Source organism: Poecilia reticulata, chromosome 10 (assembly GCF_904066995.2).
Source record: "Poecilia reticulata chromosome 10, P_reticulata-male-v2, whole genome shotgun sequence".
In the NCBI taxonomy this organism is placed as follows: Eukaryota; Metazoa; Chordata; class Actinopteri; order Cyprinodontiformes; family Poeciliidae; genus Poecilia; species Poecilia reticulata.
In genome coordinates, this window is record NC_088839.1 from 23,603,968 (window position 1) to 23,623,736 (window position 19,769).

The following is a 19,769-nucleotide window of genomic DNA, read 5'->3' on the forward strand; positions in this document are numbered from 1 at the left end:
TCCGGGCCAGTGGAGCAGCCATGCAGCTCGGACACACAGGGATGGATTAATCCACACCACCGGCTCTCAACAGTGGGTACCTGTGGAGTGAGATTTGGCTGATAGTTTGTATGCAGACGCGCAGGGATGTTTAATTGCTTCGCTGAATGCATCTCCCCAGCCGGCGTGTTTGTATTCACACTCAAGGCTATGTTTGTGCGGGAGATACAGAGCAAGCCAAAAGAGAGGGCGCATAATCACACTCTTGTGCAGAGCTATACCGCACTAGAAATTTCATTACATGCTTACCTGGTGTTCCAGTGCAGGCAATATTTGTAGAGCAGATTTACTCTGCTGCCCGTTGGATTCCTCATCAATTTCATAGCCTCCTCCACATCAAGGGAGATCATCAATGATTCATACTTTAGACTGCAGCCGAGTGCTATAGAAATGCATTAGTGAAACTCCTAATATCCACACGATAGGGCGATGCAATAAAAAAATATTTACCAGCCTCTGTTGTCTTTTTGTTTGGAACCACAGATCATTGTTTCATTGCAGCGTTTTCCAATCGTAGATAAAAAAATAAAAAAATAACTGCAATTAAATCACAATATGGCGCTCCTGCCAAAAACATACACACAGACTACAGTTCTCTGTTGTCCCTGCTCTGCCCCAGGTCTCCTGTTCTTTGCCTCTGGCGGTGTAAATGTCAGTGGGTGCTAAATAGCAGATTATGTGTGTTGTTTATGTAATAAATATGCAGAACTGGCACCAGGTCAGGCGATCAATACATCAGTTCATAAGTCTAATTGACAGGTGTTTAAGGAAGAATCCCTGATTTAACGCATCAAGGCAGTGATGTCGTCAGTTCAGGTGACTGAGAGAAACAAGTCCTTCAAACTGACGTTGAACCGGCTAGTTACAGCTGGTATGTAGCTTGTGCACATCATGCAAGGGTTTTAATTGATGTGCATGCACATCATTGCGCACAGATGTAACAGTATCACTATGAGCACGTGGGTGTGTTTGTAGGCAAGTAAATGCAGGAAAGTTATTCCCTCGGTGTCATATTTTTGGCATGGCTGTGTTGTGTCCCAGGCTGCTGCACAGTTGGCGAATATCAATGCAGTGTGGCGTAGTGACAGGGACTGGAGCTGACACGTTGTCACACTGTGATGAAAAGCACTCTGAAATGATGTGGCGGGAGTGTTCCTCCTGTCCGCAGAGAGATGGTAAGCTGGCTTATGTGTGTTCGTTTCTTCCCGCATGGTTGTGTGAGAACGTGTACGTTCATTTGTTTTTTGTTTTTTTTGTTTCTCAGGGTGTTCTGGTGATTGTCTGTGTCTTTTGTTTTCCTTTCAAGACAGAAGCACTTAACACACCGAAATGGGTGGCTTTGGGTTTTTTATATTTTTGACGGAGCGCTGAAAAACTCAATTTGCTGAGTTTAGGGAGCTTAAAATTACTTTTTGGCGACTAGCAAGCTAAAACACTAGAGTCGTTAATATACATAGTTTGCAAATGTATTTCTTGTTGTACAATGCTACCTAAAATGTGTTTTATACTATTAAGAAGTTTGATTATTTGCCTTTATACTCAAATGAAAATTGAGTTTGCTGAGAACCACTTTTGAAAACAGGAGGGGAGAAAATGCAGAAGACATTGAAAGATAAATCAATGTATAATAAAAAGTGACTAAGTAAAAAAACAAAAACAACGAAATAAATACAGAATATGGAAAGAAATTAAATAAAATGTGACAATACATGTATTAAACAGAATACAAAACATAAGAAAATTAGAAAAAAGAAATAAAATAGAAAAGGAACCAAACAGAAAATTAAGTAATGGTAATGTTTAATGAATACTGTTGAAATTAATAACAAATATTAATTTGAGATGGGAGCGTTTGTATTTTTTATTTGTTGGCTGCAATAAAAAATATAATGGCACATTATTTACTTCATCAAGTCATTTATTTATTGAGATTTTTGGAAGGGTCAGACCTCCATATCAGGGTTTTGGTCCCTTAAAGTGGAGAAATTAGCCACTTGTTGCGTAATCTCATCACAATGCCACTTTGCACTGAGATTTAATGGAGTGATGACGAGCCTTTCATGACCAGTAAGGAACTGCTGCCCCATATCATCACACTTCCTACACCAAAAGTCATTTGGTGCTGATAGATGCTCTGGCAAATTTTTGATGGTTGTAACTACATAATCGTCTGCTTAGCTCAGACACATCACAGTTTAAGAGGTGATGCATTAAATGTTCTGAGAACTGTACCTAATTTTTCTATTCATCTGTTTTGTATGTTCAAAAATAAAATATTGTTTCAGCATCACAAACTGCAATTACCCAATTCAGGTCTTATTAGTTAAAAATCAAATTCCTTAGACTAGATCTTGGCCTAATGCTTGTTGACTGGATATATATAAATATACAATACAAAAATGCACTAATGGGGCAACACTTTTTTTTATTTTAGCTCTTTCGGTGCCCCCTAGTGAAAGTGTGACATAGGCAGAGAGCAACTTCAAATATCACCATTTCTAGCAAAATCCATTATAATACATTTTTATGAAATCATGCTACATTAAGAACAATTTTTATGGATCCCCCCCCAAAGTTTGTTTTAGAACTTATATGAAAGAGTTTTTGATAAAACAAAATAAATTAAATAAATAAAAACAACAAAAAAAACATTATTTTTGGTAAAGCTGTTCTATGGGAGAGTTCCATCTTGTATCAAAATGTGATGTATCCATAAATCACTGAGGTAAGAACCTGGACACCCAGTGTAAGTCCAGACATTTAAGTCCCAAGCGAATACAGTTCCACATTTGAATCTGTGAAGAGGAGCTGGGCAGCTCTTTGACGTACATCCTGCCAATCGATGCACTGGCACACATTTGTGTTGCATGTTCATATACTGAGCATTGCCTTTGTGGATCAGAGGCTTTCGCTCTTTCTCTCTCCCTGTCCCTTGCCGCTGCCCCAGAATTTCATAAGCACTCCATCACATCTCTTTGAACTTGGTGTACAATCCAGCTTCTACACCCCTGGAGAGCTGATATGTGAAGGGGGAACTGTCACATTTCCCTGGCCTGTTGCTGCAGCCTTGCCAGATCTTTGCAGAACAATGAATGGGGAGTATGTTCAGGCCTCTGGTCTCTTGTTTTGGGCAAAGGTTCTGCTCTCACTCTGGCCTTGTCCTGTTAAAAGCTTTTATTAATGCAACTTTGTCTCTGTAGATCTTTGTAGGAATGTGGATAGATGAGAGATGTGCCCCACCTGGACTGAACTCTGTTTAATTATTGAAACTTGGAGCACGAAGAACTCACTTATGGAGGAGCATATGTAGCATACATGCTATATGTGGTTTTATGTTGGGGTTTTTTTAGGATATTTTGTTGCATTCAAAACATATTTGAATTTTATGTGAAACACATAGTTTATGCTAAATGAAATGTGAAAAGTGTGTCCTAGATAAGTAACCTCAGTATAAGACTGTCTTCTCTGTGAAGGCCTCAGAGGTTTCTTAAAGAACATAAGAGAACAAACAGAATCATAAATATGACAGACAGGTCTGGATATCGATCTGAAATGTTTGAAACTGGTTTAGGTTTTGAAATGATAACCTGAGCTAGCCTAAATATATTTCTACAAATGTAGAATTGGTATTTCTTTTCTCTTTTTTGCCTAGTCAGAGTTCAGAAATAAATCTAAAAATTGCTGTGCGGATGTTGTCCTTCCAGTTTGATGGAGCCTGAGTTACTTTGCAAAGAATAGTTGATTCTACAAATAACGACGAGGATACACCACACTTTTCAGATAACTGACTGGACTCTGACCATGACAGGATTGTGTTTTGGCGTGTGACATAACATTTTAACGACATACACCCCGAGGTTTGTGTTTGTAACATTTATTTCCATGTTTAGTTCTTGTGCTTCTGCGTTTGGAAGAAACCTTATTAGAAAGTTGTAGTTGCTAACGCTTAATTTTTGTTGTGCTTAGCCAATGTTCTATGAGACTACATGTCTGAGTATATTTTCCCGTTTTTAAATCTTAATATAAAGGTATGCTATGCTTTCTTTGGCTCTCTGCGCTCATGTGTTGGCAGCTTGTTACTGACTGTGCAACGCAATCAATCAGGGAGTTGTCGGCTGTCTCCTCTGTCCTAATTGCACCCCGAACCTTGCCTCTCTTTTTCCAGGAGTCGTTTCTTGCTGACTTTACTTGTGGTGTAGATTTTCTTTCTCTTTTTTTTTTCTTTTTTTCCTACAGCGGAGTTCCTGTTTTAATACAATAGTCTCATTGAAGTGCTCCTCTCCAGATGTTCTCTCCATAGATAAATCTGCGATTCAGATCTCTATAATTGATTGTAATATGCAGAATTAATGCCTGGGGTTATAAAGAGAAGCCTTGGCCATTTTTTGCTTTCCCTTTGAAATTCAAAACAAGAAAGCACCACAATGCAATATTTTTTTTCCTCCCTCTGCCTAGGCTGTACATACAAGAGCAGTGCGGCAATCCCTATTTGCATATTCTCTTGCTGATTCTTTGCAAAACAACTTGGGTATTGTCATAGACGTAATTTGGAGGATGATCAAACAGACTTTGCCGTGACGTACTCTCCCTTTGCTCTCTATCGCGCTGTTTAGACTCATCATTGATATGATTGCAGAATTTCCAAAGAATAAAATGTGACTTCTAATGATGTTTTTAACGGGTCAGGGTACATTTAACGGAAAATGGACGTAAAAAGGGAATGTTGAATGAATATGTGCTGTTAAGTTCAGAAATGGATGATCACAAAGACAGAACAGACAGACGGAGAGCGAGAGAGTGAAAGAGACAGACTGATAGAGTGACAAAAACTGAGGTTGAGTACTGAGCTCATTTGGCATTCTAGTGTGTTGGTAATAATAAGGGAACCTCAGCAGCCCTTGTTGAATTATAGATCACACCAGTATGATTGGATGAGGTTAGGCCATTGTAACACTAACTTAATAATTCAGAGATTGTATTACTACAGTAATAATTGCATAGGGAAGGTGAGCATTTTTTGTAGCCTCCTTCACATTTGTAAAAGTGCGTGCTGAAAAGTCTTACGCAATGATTTCTGGTTATAAGCTGATGGTCGTAACATCTTAAGGTCGCTCTGCTTCAGCAGGTAGAACTAGACACTGCTGGGAAACACCTTTTCCCACTAAAACCGAAGATACTTGCGACGCAGCAGTTGCAGTTTTCTGACCGATCGCTGTTCTTTAAAAAGCATCTCTTGCTAATTCCGATTTTATCTGAGAAGTCGCTAAATATCCAGACAGTCACTAAGTTGGTAACCATGGTGACCATGTGACATCCAGGACCTTCTTGCTGCAAGTCAACAGTGCTACAAACTGCTCCACTTTAATGATATTTCATGGCCTTCATCACCGACTGCCTCTTGTTTCTCTTAAGTCAAACTTTTTTGCTGCAACCCAACAGTATTCATCTTTTGAAGGACAATTTTCAATGAAATTTTACAAAAAAAAAACAAAAAAAAAAACATGAAAAATGCAGATGGACGTTCTCAACAAAACTCTGATTTTATGCCTCCTGTCATGTCACCAGAGAGCCGTGCTCATGGAGGCATTATGGTAGGGTGGATTTTATCTTGATTAAAAATGTTTTACATTAAATTAGTTTAAAAAAAATATATATAATAAAACTGACCTTGTCATGTTCTGTAACAAACTATATCTAAAGTGAGTTTACATGGAACTCGGCTAATAGCTTGAAGCCCTTGTTGTGGGTTCACTCCATCTCGTGTCCTCAGTGTGACCTTGTTGTGAACATGGGTTTTTAGTCCCTCAGTGTCAGACCCAATGATTCAGCCTAGTTCCTGATTTCTGACAGCTCACATGCTGACTTTGCCTTCCCTTGTTTCTTTTTTTATTATTATTATTGCCAACATTTATGCCCCTATTTCTGATATTCTTGTAATTTAATGTATGAGAAATAGCTTGTTATTGTGTGCTATGTCATTGGGACTTCACGCTGCCTTGCTTCTGTCCATTTGGTTCCTCGATGACTTTGTTTATAAAGAAAGAATGCCCCAGATATTTCCTGTTGACTTTGTAGGAAATAAGAATGTGAATAGAGGTTGGAGGAGACCAGCAACAGAACCATTGAATAACCTCATTAACTTCCCCCTCTATTGTAGATGGTAGGTGAAAATCAAGTCAGGCAGGTACACATCTTTCAGCTGGTAACTCTTTCACTCGACAGACTGCACTTTCTTTTGCACTGATGTAGGTTGACAGATAAGCATGTTCCATGCACATCTGTGTGAACATTCACCCGCATCAGTGTGCTGGTACAGTTTGTCTACTGCTTGAAGGGCAATGCATTAACCGCTAAAGCTAGCTTGTGATTGAGTCGCATCACTTGGCATGTATTCTAAGTTTGTGTTGATAATTAGGAAGGATGACCTCTCGATCCAACGACCTCTGTTGGCAAATAATCTGCCTCCAGTACTGACAACTTTAAAGTTTTATAACCTTTTGTAGGAGCCTGAATACACAACTGACAACTGAAAACAAGGGTTTGTGTTGAAGTTTTATTTATTTTCCTTAAGAAACTGGAGACTTGTGCATCAAATATGTGACTGTGCATTGCAGTGTTAATAAATTAAAACGGCAGAAATGGAACAGTAAGAAGAGCAAATCAAAACAAGCTGACATTTAAGTCTAAGGGGACATTAAACAATTTGTTGAAGATGACACATTTAGTTACATCTAGTCTGCTTTTTATATTATTAATGCATTTGCACCTAATATATAACTTCAGTCGTCTCATCACTATGAAAAATTATGCTCTTTTATGACACTTTGTCCATAAAAAAAATTACATTGTTTCCCTGCAGTTAGAAAAAACATCCCTCTAGGTTGCAGTTGTTTTCCCTGGCTTTGTCTTTTTGTCTTCATTTGTAAAGTTTAAAGATTTTTTTTCTGTATGTTTTAGTGTTTGTTTATTCAACAATCAATTCATCCAGCCATCCATCTATTTATTCATCTATTTATGTTTTTCCATCGTAAATCTTTGTCTGTCCATTATTCAGTCAACGAAATGACTGTCTGGTCGTCTGATTGTCATCCAAACATTTGCCCATTCAAACATCCATTCACTTGTTTTCATCCTTCCCACCGACTTTCCATCTGTCTGAATATTTGTCTGTCAATTGATGTAAAAAAAAAAAACGTACTCAATTATGAATTATATGCAGGAAAACTAATTTGTGCGACTTTTATGTTGAATTTTCTGTAAATTTATTTGAATACAACGTTTTTGCTTCCACAGCAAACAATTTCTAACCAAACAGTATTATATATTAGTCAACCATGTAGCTGCAGCATAATGCATAAAATGTCAATATAAAAGTTAAATCATACATCTGCTTTTTTCTGTTGAAACTATATTTATTCACATCTTTCCGTTTCTATCATGAGGGTTCATCGTTTTATTTTTTTTCCAACCCATATAACCTCCTCTGTCTTGCAGCTTTTAATTGGGATACTGTGGTTGAAACTGGAGTAACTGACAGAAACTCTTTACGTTCTTTGACTGCACACTGTTAGTTTGGAAGTTAATGATCATGACTCAAACACAGTAAATCTTCATCTCTTCTACTTTCTTCAAGCATATTTATCCTGCTGTAAATATGGAGACACTTAAATACTTCATTCAATTTACCACACAAGTCGAAACTCTGAGTTGAGAATGACATCAACCTCAAGTTAATAGCATTCAAGCTAACATAGTCGGAAAAGTTGGGATTCCAATGTGGCAACGCTGTAGTATCCATTATTCACACAATACCACTTATGAACTTCGTTTTAAGCTTTACTTTCCAAAAGCAAACATGAACGGCAGGTTATAAATGAAATGTTAATTTTGGACACATTCTTAAAAGTGTGTCTTGTACAATAAACCGGCTGCTACTACTATGTGAGAAGCAGCCATATTTTCTCTGAAAGCCGGCATTAGAAAACTTTTCAAACTTTCTGAATGGGAAGCCCAAAGTCAGGGGGCGTTCAAGTTGATTTTTCCAACTTACTGCAAATTTACAAGTTCAAGACTTGTAAGAATTATCAAATTTTCGAGTGGAAATAATCCAGATGGTTGGAGAATGGTCTTGTTTAATACCAATTAGAATCGGAAATGTATATATTTTTTGAGTTGTAAAGGTTTTGCAGTCATCTGTTTCATGACGGTTCAGTTATATAACATCTCAATATATTAAAATCGACTGTTTCTATCAACCTGTTTCCTCGACTCATTTTTCCGTTCTGCTCCTAACTTTTCGGTTGTCGCATTGTTCAGGATCCTCAAAGTTAAAAACTTTCTCTTGCTGCAGGACAGAACATTTTTCCATACTTCTTAGCAATATGTGGGGGTGGCGGTTCTGCGCTGCTGGTCTCAAAATCTCCGCAGCATCTCGAAAGCTTTGTCAGCCTTTGAGAATGCTTGGAAAAGGAGACGATGTTGGCGAGCTCAGGCTTCCTGCCAGCTTGTCCATCTCTCTCTACATGGTCTACTGCTGTTTGGGGTCACTGTTCAGGTCAGGTTTAGAGTCTGTCAGTGGGATTAGTTTTTCTTTCACTGTCTGATGCACACACATACCCACTCTAAACTACAGCTGTATGAGAATATGTATAGCTATATCTTCAGAGAAGTTTTTCTTGTAGAGCTTTATTTACTACTTGAGCTGTTTTGTGGACTGAAGTCAAGGCAAACCTATAGTGCAACACTTTGTTTTTAGTAGAAGACAAATTCATCAAATGATCTGCCAAATGCCTTAAGTTTTTTTTTATCATTAAGTGGATTCTATGTTCCTGCCAAACCCTTAACCTTGAACTCCTTTTATGCAAGTTACTTTACATTCAGTTCGCAGCGGAGGATGGCTACAGCTTTGCCAAACAAACCCCTTTCCCTTGAACTGTGGATGTGTAGTTGTGCCCTTCTTGTACTGTTCTGAAAAGAACCTTTGATTGTTGATTCATAAGTTGTTTTCTCCAAATACAAAACTTTACACTAGTAGAAAGCATTAAAAGTTGTATACAGCAATGAAGATGCAGCGATTTGCTTTGTGTTCAGTGTAAATGAGAGCAATTGTGGCCAATTTTCAACCCTGATTTATGTAACGCTTCAACCTGAATTGCATAACGACTCAATGATATTTAAAATAGTTAACTCTGAGACATCTTCTTTGGAGCTGCTCAAAGTTTAGGTTTTTCTTGCAATCGCTCGGTGTTTTCACACCTCATAGTCGGGTAGATTTGGTTTGATTGGCTACCAAAATTACAGCATTGGTTACATTTTTTACTTGTGTGCTTTGTTTCCTCACTGTACTGTCAAACAAACTCTCTGGAAAACTTTTTGCACTAATTGCCACTTAATGAAATGACAAAAAATACCTCTGAAGAAGACAGAACATATCCTTTTTCATGCAATGTAAACGGGAATGGAGCATCGGTAGATTTTAACGGTTATACAGTATCTGTTTTATCATTGGCAAAAGACAACCAGCCATTTCTCTCGCTAGAGCTAAACTCACATTTATTTTGGTTATATTTCCTGGGCATTATACTCAGAAACCCTTTTGGGGCAGTGTCCGTTCTGCTTGGTCTATACATGTGCATTTGAACCACGCCAGAGTTCACTTCAGACCGAGAGCTAGTAGGTTTTTAGGTGGACTAGAGTTAGCAGTTTTTGGTCCACATCAGAGTTCAATAGAGCATTCACACCTCCTCAAACAAACTGGACTTTCTAGGCAAACAAACTAGAGTTTGATTAAAGCCACTAAACAGGGCTGGTGTGAATGCACCCTAAATAACCCATTTCATTATGTCAAAGAATAGTAGTGTTGTAGTTTCTTGTGTCTCTAACTTCATTTTAAATGGATCACTGACAATGAAAACGACTCCCTTTGAGGCTTCTTCAGTCAGTAAACTCACCCAAAACTGCAAATGTTTTTTTTGATGAGCTTCATTCATTTATCAGATGTACATCATATTGATGAGCTTCCAGCTGTCAGAGATGTTAAACTTGGTGCATCTCTAGTTATTCGGCTACAATGTCCAAATGATTCTTTGCATGTAGGAGAACAGGAGGTGAGGGAAGTCATAGAGATGAAGCATTTGCTCACATCAAATGCTCATTTTCAGCCTCCCCTCTCAGGCTAAACTCAGGAAGATGTTGAGTCTTTCCTCCACTCCCTCATCACTGGCTCGTTTCCCCCTTTTCTCTCTGCAGACAGTCTGCGCTCCCTCTCCCACTTTCCTCTCCCTTCGAGGCAAGTTTCAGACATGAGATGGAGCAGCAGTTTTGCTCCGTTCTGCCTTTGATAGAGGTGTGGGGTCTAATGAATGTGAAGTGTGGGGGACTGGGAAGAAGCTAGGGGACTGTGTAAACTGTGGGGGTCTGGGTCTGGAATTGAATAGTTAGGAGGTTGCCACAGCACATTAGAGCGGCGGACTTGGAGTAGGAATGTTGGGAATGACTTTTTTCACCAGTGATTGGGTCCCCTGTCACCAGGCCGGCTGGTTTAAATGATGTCTGATTAATTGGATGAGCCACACACTCCACATGGACTACACTGATAAGGACTGTATGCAACACACAAACTCACATTTTCACCACAGCTGCAGCAGGAATCTAGTCACAGCAGTTTGGATTTTAAAATTAAACGATCGCACCCACTCTGCTGCAGTTTGTCAGCAAATAATGTCTTTGCACGTATTTCAAATTTCTATCACCCCTACATCTGATTATGAAGCAGTCAAGTCTTCCTTCCTTCCATTGTGTGCCTGAAATATCAGCCTGATAAAACAGGATGTCATCACAGCAGGTGAGCTTCCAGCTCTGCAGTAGACCACAGCACATCGGAGAGATTAACTAGGTATTCAGATGTATTAGAAACTATTTCAAAGGATTAAAATGTTTCAGTCTCGCCTAAAGTGTGACAGCAAATACAGTTTCTTCACTTAGGTGAAGGTAAGCGGATTTAGACTCCCTCCTTTCATTATGTCTTAAACGCTGCTGAAACGGCCCAGGACAAACTGGCGTCGAGACGTGCAAAAAGGATTGATTCCTTCCTCTTAGAAGCCAACAAACGCTCAGCCCCAGGTCTTTGTGCAGATGCATTAGAAGATTAAAAGTAATGTCTGTATGTGCCAGCCGCTCCCTAATTGATCGCAAGACTCCTTCTCCTGCACGCATCCCTCCGCCATCAGATGAGGTGCTGCGCCATATCGATCCCTGACGCCAATTTCTTGATTGCAAATTCTGATGTGAAGAATCCGGCCTAATGCCATAATCATACACTTGTGATTACGGCAGTCTCTCTTCCAATCAAAGGTCTAGCCTGCCAAGTCAGACGACAGCGCAGGGTTAGTAATCAGTAAGTTGCATTTTTAAGGAAATGCACCAAAAAATATCCGGTAACCTTTGGAGTCTTTCCCACCCAGTCTTCTTCTTTTTTTTTTTTTTGGATCACAACTTCATGTCTAGCAGAAGCGTCATCCTCGGTTGTGATTACAGAAAACTAGGAGGATGAAAAGCGAGTGCTGTCGAGTGTCAGCAGAAGTGAATCTATAGTAATTGCTATTTGCATGTCAAATGATTGTACTCATCAGCGCTAAGGTGTGATCATAAAATTGGCAAGATGAAAGCCGTCGGAGCGGTGCGTTCCACAGTCGAAAACAAGCGGCTGCAGATGTTGTCACAGGGAGGCTGGAAAACGCCTCACTTTGACACCTTTGGGTGTACGCTTTAATGGAGTATCAAAAGGTCAGCTGAGGCCACTGCTAGAAGCTGACGGGGTGAAATATGTTGTTTCCCCTCATTGACACCGACTTCTGGCCCAAGTTGCTAATTAGTTTAGTGAAATGTTGGTGTGCAGTGGGGGGTGGAGCATGAATGCCTCTTCTTGAGCTCACTTTTTAATAAGCTGATTCTTCTTTTTAACAGAGCAGAGAGACCCACAGCATCCAGCTGACCTCCGTACTTAACATGTGTTCAGATGCAGGGCTGTGGACAAATCAGGCTATGAGAAGGACGAATGTGTGTAGTTTTATCAAGGAGAAGAAAATAAAGTATATTCCATGTTTGGAAGTGTTTCTTAACGCAAACTGAGCTTCTTAAGAAAAATATAGTATATAGTAACACCTCTTTTAGTACGAGGTTGAACCTTCTTCTGCCTTCAGAACTGCCTTAAAATTTTGACATGGATTCAACAGAATGCAAATTTGTCGTCTGCTCACCCATTTTATCAATCTTTGCTCAAAGGTCCTCATGCTTGACATCTGGGAAATCATTGTGTTGACTTCATCCTACTGAAAGCAGCCATCAGAAGATGTGTATGCTGTGGTCACAAATAAGGCAAAATGGTTGGTGCTGATGTTTTATATAAAGGCTGTGGTGTCTAAAATAAAATGCTCAAAGTGTGACAAGAAAACTCCCTACATGCCATCACACTGCCACCACCAACCTGGAGTGTTGTTGTACGGCGGGAGAAATCAATGTTTTTGTTTAAAATTCTGACTGATGAGAGACTCTTTTGTTGTTCAATCACAGATTTTTTCTTCCTCTATTTTTAGTTGCATGTTGTGTTGTCTCCTGCTCCTGTAGCCCATCTTTAGGGTTTCACTTGGTCAGTGTTCAGAGAAGCTTTTGTTGCCTTTGTCATCCCCAACCAGCGTGCCTTGGCTCCCATGACCTCTGACATCAGCAAGGTATCGTTGCTAACATAACTGGATGTTTTCAAACAGCCCTCTATAAATCTGAGTTAGTTGTGTGGGAAAATTCCAGTAGATCTGAAGTTTTTACAAAACAATTATCTGACACCAGCCACTTAAAATCTCGCTGTTCATGGTTGCAGCAGGTTGGTGTAGTTCTGCTGCACTAGTTCTGATTTGTCCTTTTGGTAAACCTTTCTTCATCATTCTTTTGGCTGAGGCGTTACTATGGATAAAGTACTTTTGAATTGAATCAGGCCCACATTCAAAGTCACTTGAATTCCCTTTTTTCTTTATTCTAATATTCAGTCTACACCTCAGCAGGGGATCCTTACAACGCCTGCAGTCGGCACCTGAAGGCATTGAGTTACATCATTGTGATTGGCAAGAAATGGAACAAAAAAAAAAGTCCAGTGAGTGGTGATGCCCCTGCAGGGTTGTAGTGCAGGAAATGTTTTTAACATTAGCTCATTTACCTCAATATGAAACTGTCTGTTGTCTTTCAGCAGCTAATTTATGGTGGATTGCTTTTGATGTGCAGCAATGAAGTACTTCAGTTGTTTCAGTTTAACCTACTGGAAATAGAGCTTGATGTACCTCCGGTCTTCAGAGATGAAAATGCATGTCGTTTCCACACATCTGTAATTGTATTGATATTTTTGCTTTCTGTGTTTGTTGACGGTTTTATTGTGCGGTCTTTCCTTCATTCTGTCAAATGTTTGCTTCTTTAATGATCATATTGAGCAACCTGCAATCACAGCAGTGAACTCTTTAGTGGGTCATGGGAATTTAGAATGTGTGCAAGCACTAAAAGAGGCAATGTTTACTGTACATTAGGATCTACAGTAAGTGGAAAACGGTCTGAATTTACACATGAAAACAATTTTCTGCTTATCAGCATAAACGTGCAGCATTGCCACAATAAAAAAACATATTTCCCCTTTGATAATGTTTTTGCGCCTCATGATGGCTCATTATCAATAATGACTTTTGGTAAGTTGTCAAAAAGCAGCATGGAGCTCATCAGAGGCATCATCATTGGTTCTAAAATGAAATGTGTACCCACTCAGCACCGAAATTTAAAACATTAATAGTCAAAATGAACCGAAAACAATCATGCATAATTTTATTTATTTATGTCTTTATTTGGGATGCAAGTTTTCTGCCGCATATAAACCTCCAGCATCATTTCCTGTTGAAATCTCGACTCATTTCGACTCCACGTTTGCTGCTCTCTCCACTCCATTGTGGCATTCACTCCAACTGCCTGCAGAGGGTAGTCACTGACTGCATTAACAAACACACAGCAGAGTCTTCAATTCCCACAATAGGCACGCATGCAAGCTTCCACACTCGCCATGACACAGAAGCAAATCTGCCTCTGTGATTACACCATATATTGGACACTATTTTACCTGTGCACCTGTATAAGATTAGACTGGAAGCTGCCTTGTGGGAGCAATGGAAACATGAGATTGCCAGATGTGGAGAGTGGGAAAAAAAAGACATTGCAAACCGCAGTCCCTGACAGGTGGAGCTTCTGTAGCCTCTCTTCTAGGTTGCAGCAGACCATACTCTTTAGCTGAGTTGTGTAGATGAAACGAATGGGATTTTAGCTAAACTGCTTGTCAGCACAGATACACACTGATCCCTTTTTCCGTGAAGCTGGGATGGAGGTTGTTACTGCACTGCCTGATGCTTGTCTGCGTTTATGTGAGGACTGTCCCTGTCTGTCTGCTCGTTTTCTGCTTCCAAGCCAAATTAAACGGAAAACAAACATATACATACGTGTCATAAGAGCAGGCGCGCTCAATCAAAAAATCATGTGGAGGCTTTAATAATAAATGTGCACAGCAGTTGGAAAGGTGGGAAGGCATTGATTTATACCCACAGGTTTCCTGGGATTTTATAGGATTGGCTAAATGTCATTACACTGCAGGTGGGGAGGTGATGAACTGTAATAAACTTTGATGTGGATGCGTGTGTGTCTCCTGTCATTGGCTCGTAAACCGGAACAACGTGACAAGTCTCAAAAGATCCAGCGCCCTCCCACCACCTGTCATCTTTTCATCTGCGTTACAGTACACAATGGGCGCCATCATGCACGCTCATTTAAATCTACATCTCTTCAAGTGCAAAACACGTGAAATTAGATGCGCAAATGTACCGACACATTTGCAGTTGTCACATACGGAGACGTGGTGCCGTATAATAAAAGCGGCGGCAGAGCGGCTGCTGCTGCCTGTTTGCAGAACCGGTCCCTTCATGATGCGTTTAGTGGTGTGGGTAGTTTGTGTGTGTTTGTGTGATAAATGGTGATGAGTAAAAGCAGAAAACTACTACATCCTTTTACATGTCTGGAAGTATTGATTTTTGTTCAAACATACATTATAGCTGAGCATGGGCAATGCACCTGATTGATCTCTCTTATTAATGTGCAGGCGTTTTGAGGGTTTCATTATAACTCTATGCTGGCATAAAAATCAATAGCTTACAAAATTAGTTTTTAAGTTCTGTCAGGTTTCATAAAGATGCATGAAAACATTAGTTTGAAATCTGGAAGCCTCCAACCGACATCTCACAATTTAACTGTAAAATCTTTTGTTTCTTTGCTGCTCATAAATGTCAGCAAAGAAGTAATGGTAAGTTGATAGAAGACTTGGGTGATATTCTTTTCAAACTTTTGAATTATCTTCACATAGAAATGGAAATAAGTATGTATGGGTATGCATCATTAACTAATTGATGCATTTATTATTTAATTGATTTCTTTATTTAACTCAAAACCTAGATGATTCAAAGCGCTTGAAGTGGATATGTGAATGAGATTCTTACAAATTATCAATTTTTGTTATTGTGGTAAATCTACCCCAATTTACCACTAAGTGCCCTAAATAAATATGGGACAGGGCGGGGCTAAGTTAAAATGATTGTTCTAAAATAGATGTAAAATGAGCATTTCACGCAGAAAATGAAAACATGAAGTTAATTCTGAAATAATCACGTCATTTACTTAGATTTAACACATTTTTATTAATTAATTTACCCCTTACCTGTCATGAAGGCACCGATGTCCTCATGGACCCATTGACTTACATGCACATGATTTGGGGGTGAAACTTATTAAAGTAAAAGAACTAAAAATGATATGCAGTTTATTTTTAAATGTATTTATTTTTATTATTTTGACTATAAGTATTTTTGGCAGGTTTGGCCTCTGAGTAACAAAATATAAAGTAAACAATGCTACATGCAAAGCCCATACAAAGAAAAAGTGAAGTGTCTAGGCCTTTCTGTTTTTATAAACATATATAAAAATATGCATTATTCATGTTGAAAAGAAAAACAATCTGAGCATCTGTGCAACGATGACAAAATAGCAGCAAGAGATGGAGTGACATCTCTCCTGATAGAAAATGTCAACATCTCTGTTTTTCCCTCTACTGCTACCTTGTTTTGTCACCTTGGTGTCGAGGAAAAGTGCGGAAGCTAATGTTAGCTGCTTCTTTAACTGATTTTAAATCAGGAGAAGAGCCATGACTTGGTTTTTAAATAGACTTAGTTTCACACACAGCATAAGGATTGAGCCTTTTTCTTAGGAGTTATTCGTTGTTTTATTTATTTACTATTCATATAAAATATATTACACACATACTGCAAATTATATCCACAAACAAGCCCACATGCTCTGAGTGACTTGCTTGGTTTACGTTTGTCTGCAGAACGCAAACCAAGCAGTCTGTCATATCAGTCAGTGATACACACTGATGACATTTACAATAGGGATGCATGATAAACAGGCATTGACATTGGTAATGCCTGATAAGTAAAGCTGGGCCAGTATTTATGTCCACCTTGTTGCCTTCTGTCTGTGTGTTTCAGGAGAGGGTTGGTGATTTTTGTTTGGTCATGTTATAGTGATTCACGATTGTGGGGAGTTTAAATGAAGTAGAGAAACAATCTCAACAGTGTGATAATTTTTTTTCATAGTGGTGAATGTGTAGGGAAATGTGTAAAACCAATAATGACATAATGGCCATAATATCGATATCAGCCCAAATTTTTATATTGGTGCACTAGCTGACGAGACGAATTACAACAGCCTCGGTGTGTGAGTGAGTTAAAGGTTCGGTGTTATCTAATTGACTATTTAATCAACTTTTTTGAGTTTTACATAATGTTATGTTATTCCTTCATCCAAAATAGATTAGGAGCTTCTTAAAGTGACATAGGTTCAATTTCAAGGCGTTAAACTGCGACATTAGATTTCTTTCAAGTCATATTTAATATTTACAGTATTTTTATAACTTCTGAAGGTAGCCTAGATACTTGATTGTGCTATAAAGTGGCACTAGATGTCTGGGAAATGCATAAAAGTGCCCCTTAGAGGCCCTAAGGCCTTATTTGTTTTAACAGCTTTCAGATATCTCCTCCACATGTTCCACTTAAAAGTTTTGGTCTACTGCTTTTTGCCACCTTTAGATACTTGTTTTCTGCTGTCATCCATTTTTAAAAAGCCATTAATTCTCACAGTTGTTCTCTTAATCTCACATGAGAGAATCTGTCCTTGTTTCCTTTGAACAAAACTGCAACACATTCACCTTGAAGGTCAAGTCTTGTTCCCTAATTAATTGGCTTGGATCTTTCTGATATTGTTGCCAGGACGTATATCTTTGCAAAGCATCGCATTAATATTCACCCCCCTTTGTGCCTCTGTTTCTGGTTATTATTGTCATTGCAGGCAGAGCTGAAATGCTCCGAAGTATTGTCGTCAATTGGTTGTTTGTGTGTGGGCGTCTTCATTAAGTAGTCCAGGTGCTTTCTCAGGGAGCCGCTTGGGAAGCAGCATTCAACTCGTGTCGGCACTGAGCCCTCACCCTGGGAAATAGAGTAAAGCTCTCTCAGATCCTGGGGATTCACAGAGTCTCCATTAAAAATGCCAAATGTTGTCGAATTACAAAGACCAGGGAAAGGATGACAGGCTACTTGACATTTGGTTAAGGTATGCACTTGATGATAAAATACTTTAGCTTTTAAAATCCTCTCACTTGTTGGATAATGATAGCTTTTTAGCAAAAGCACACATAAACCTCACAATTCTTGGAAATGCTCAAAAAAAGGTTACACCTCAGTGCCTGTCTGCATTTGTTGCATTTTACCAAACGGGGCCAATTGTGTGGACTTTGCAATGTGATAAACCTCATTATTTCAGCCCACTAACCAATAGTGCATTATCTGAAATGGTTTATGGTGCTTATACAGGGCCAATTTACCACAGCACTTGCTTCCATTGTTTGTCCGTGAATGTGATGCTTGTCTTAGCCTGACTGAGCTAATGTTACTCAGAATGAGGATGCTGTCTTCCTTTTAAAGACTATGTGTTTAGGTGATTAAACCCCAGGGATTTAGCATTCGTGGTGTGACTTTTTTGCTGGCAGCGTTGCATATCAAGTTGAAAGCAACTTATTGCATGTTAATCATCAAGTCTTGCATTTTCACTTCTCTGGAAGAAAAACTCAGCTGAAAACCCCGAAAGTCCAACACAAAGTTGAAGACTGTAAGAAAAAAAAAACAGACAAATAAATAAAGTTCTGGTTCAATGTCATTTTTTATGATTTAGTCAGTAAATATTTCAGATTAAATGTTTTGAAAATATGTTGATATTTGGAAGCATTTTTTTTCATTTTCATTTAAGTACTGATATATTTAAATATAATAGTTTAGCTAATGAAAACCAGAACCAATTAACCACAAAATAGATTTTTAGTACGGAAATGTTCTGTCATTGACACCTGTGCTGTATCCCAGCATATTTCAGGAAAGTCTAGTGGAGGGAAAACATTTTATAGAATCACTGAAGCCCTGAGTATTGTGAAACAAAACTCATTCAAGAGTTTTAGGTAGATGCAAAAGGATCTCGACTCAGAGCTACAGGAGCCACCACACACAGACGCATCCAAGTGATGGGGGTTAAAACTTTGGCATTTCTCCTCATCTGAACAAGAAAAAGAAGTATCTTCTCTGGGTAACGGAAGAAATAGAAATGACACTTCTATTCACTGGTTTCATAAAGATCTCAGAGTCTGCAGGAAGTGTGGAAAGGCACAAACCAAAAGATGCCTATGGTCCAGTGTTCAGCATCTGCAGACATTGAAATGCATCTCTGGGCAATTATTTTGTGCAGAAGATGAGTTTTTGAATATGAGTTTAATAACCAGTATAGGGTCAAAAATAGTGTAAAATTTTTTATTTTCAGACTAAACGTGGAGACATGTGAATGCATAAATGTAACAGATTTGTAAAAATAAGTGCTTCGAGCCCTTTTCCTGTGCTTGCAAAAGTTGAATGGTGACAAATTCCTTTTAGCTTCACAGCAGACATATCTGGAGTGAATTTAAAAAGAGACGTGTGAAATGTTAGGTTGTAGCCCAAACACCTTTTAATATTAAGGTAGCATTATAATCTACTGATCACGGTACCCTCCCAAACTGCAGTACTGATGTTTTTCCACTGATGTAGAATTAGATTTGATAATCCGGTGTCCCTGTTCACATCTCCTCCGACAACATAGCCTATATTCTTGTTTATCTTTGTGCTTTGCTTCCACCGTTCCTCAAAACAAAACAAAACAAAACAAAAAAATCCATTATTGTGACAGCTCTCTGAGGTGTTTGTAGATGCAGTGACAGTCAAGCCATACTCACTCACCACATTTCTCTTGAAACCTAATCTCCAGCATGGCCTCGCTCACCCACTGAAAGGCAACCGGTGCTAGGAATGGGTGCTGATACACTTGCTGTCACCAGCTGCACTTGGAATACGTCATGTCTTATTATTATTGATTCCTCGCTTTAGTTTTATAGTGGCTTACCGGTAATCTATACATATTTGAAGTTAAGGGAAAGCTGTTGCTAAGTAGGTCATGATTACATCAGGAACAAGCAGGGAAAGTCGTCTCTAAATGTTCGACATGAAACCGTGTGTCTGGGTAGGAGGACT

General features: G+C 39.0%; 1 protein-coding gene and 1 long non-coding RNA gene across 9 annotated transcripts in view; one reads left to right on the forward strand and one right to left on the reverse strand.

Annotated features, from left to right (window-relative positions):
- Positions 1–19,769, forward strand: part of diaph2 (diaphanous-related formin 2) — a 456,529-nt gene that overhangs the window by 77,285 nt on the left and 359,475 nt on the right. The gene's annotated exons all lie outside the window — the stretch shown is intronic.
- On the reverse strand, positions 11,234–12,566 carry LOC103471531 (uncharacterized). Its single transcript, XR_534661.2, has 3 exons — positions 12,524–12,566; positions 12,297–12,397; positions 11,234–12,063 (listed from the first exon to the last, which is right to left on the reverse strand). It is a non-coding gene; the product is annotated as an uncharacterized LOC103471531 (long non-coding RNA).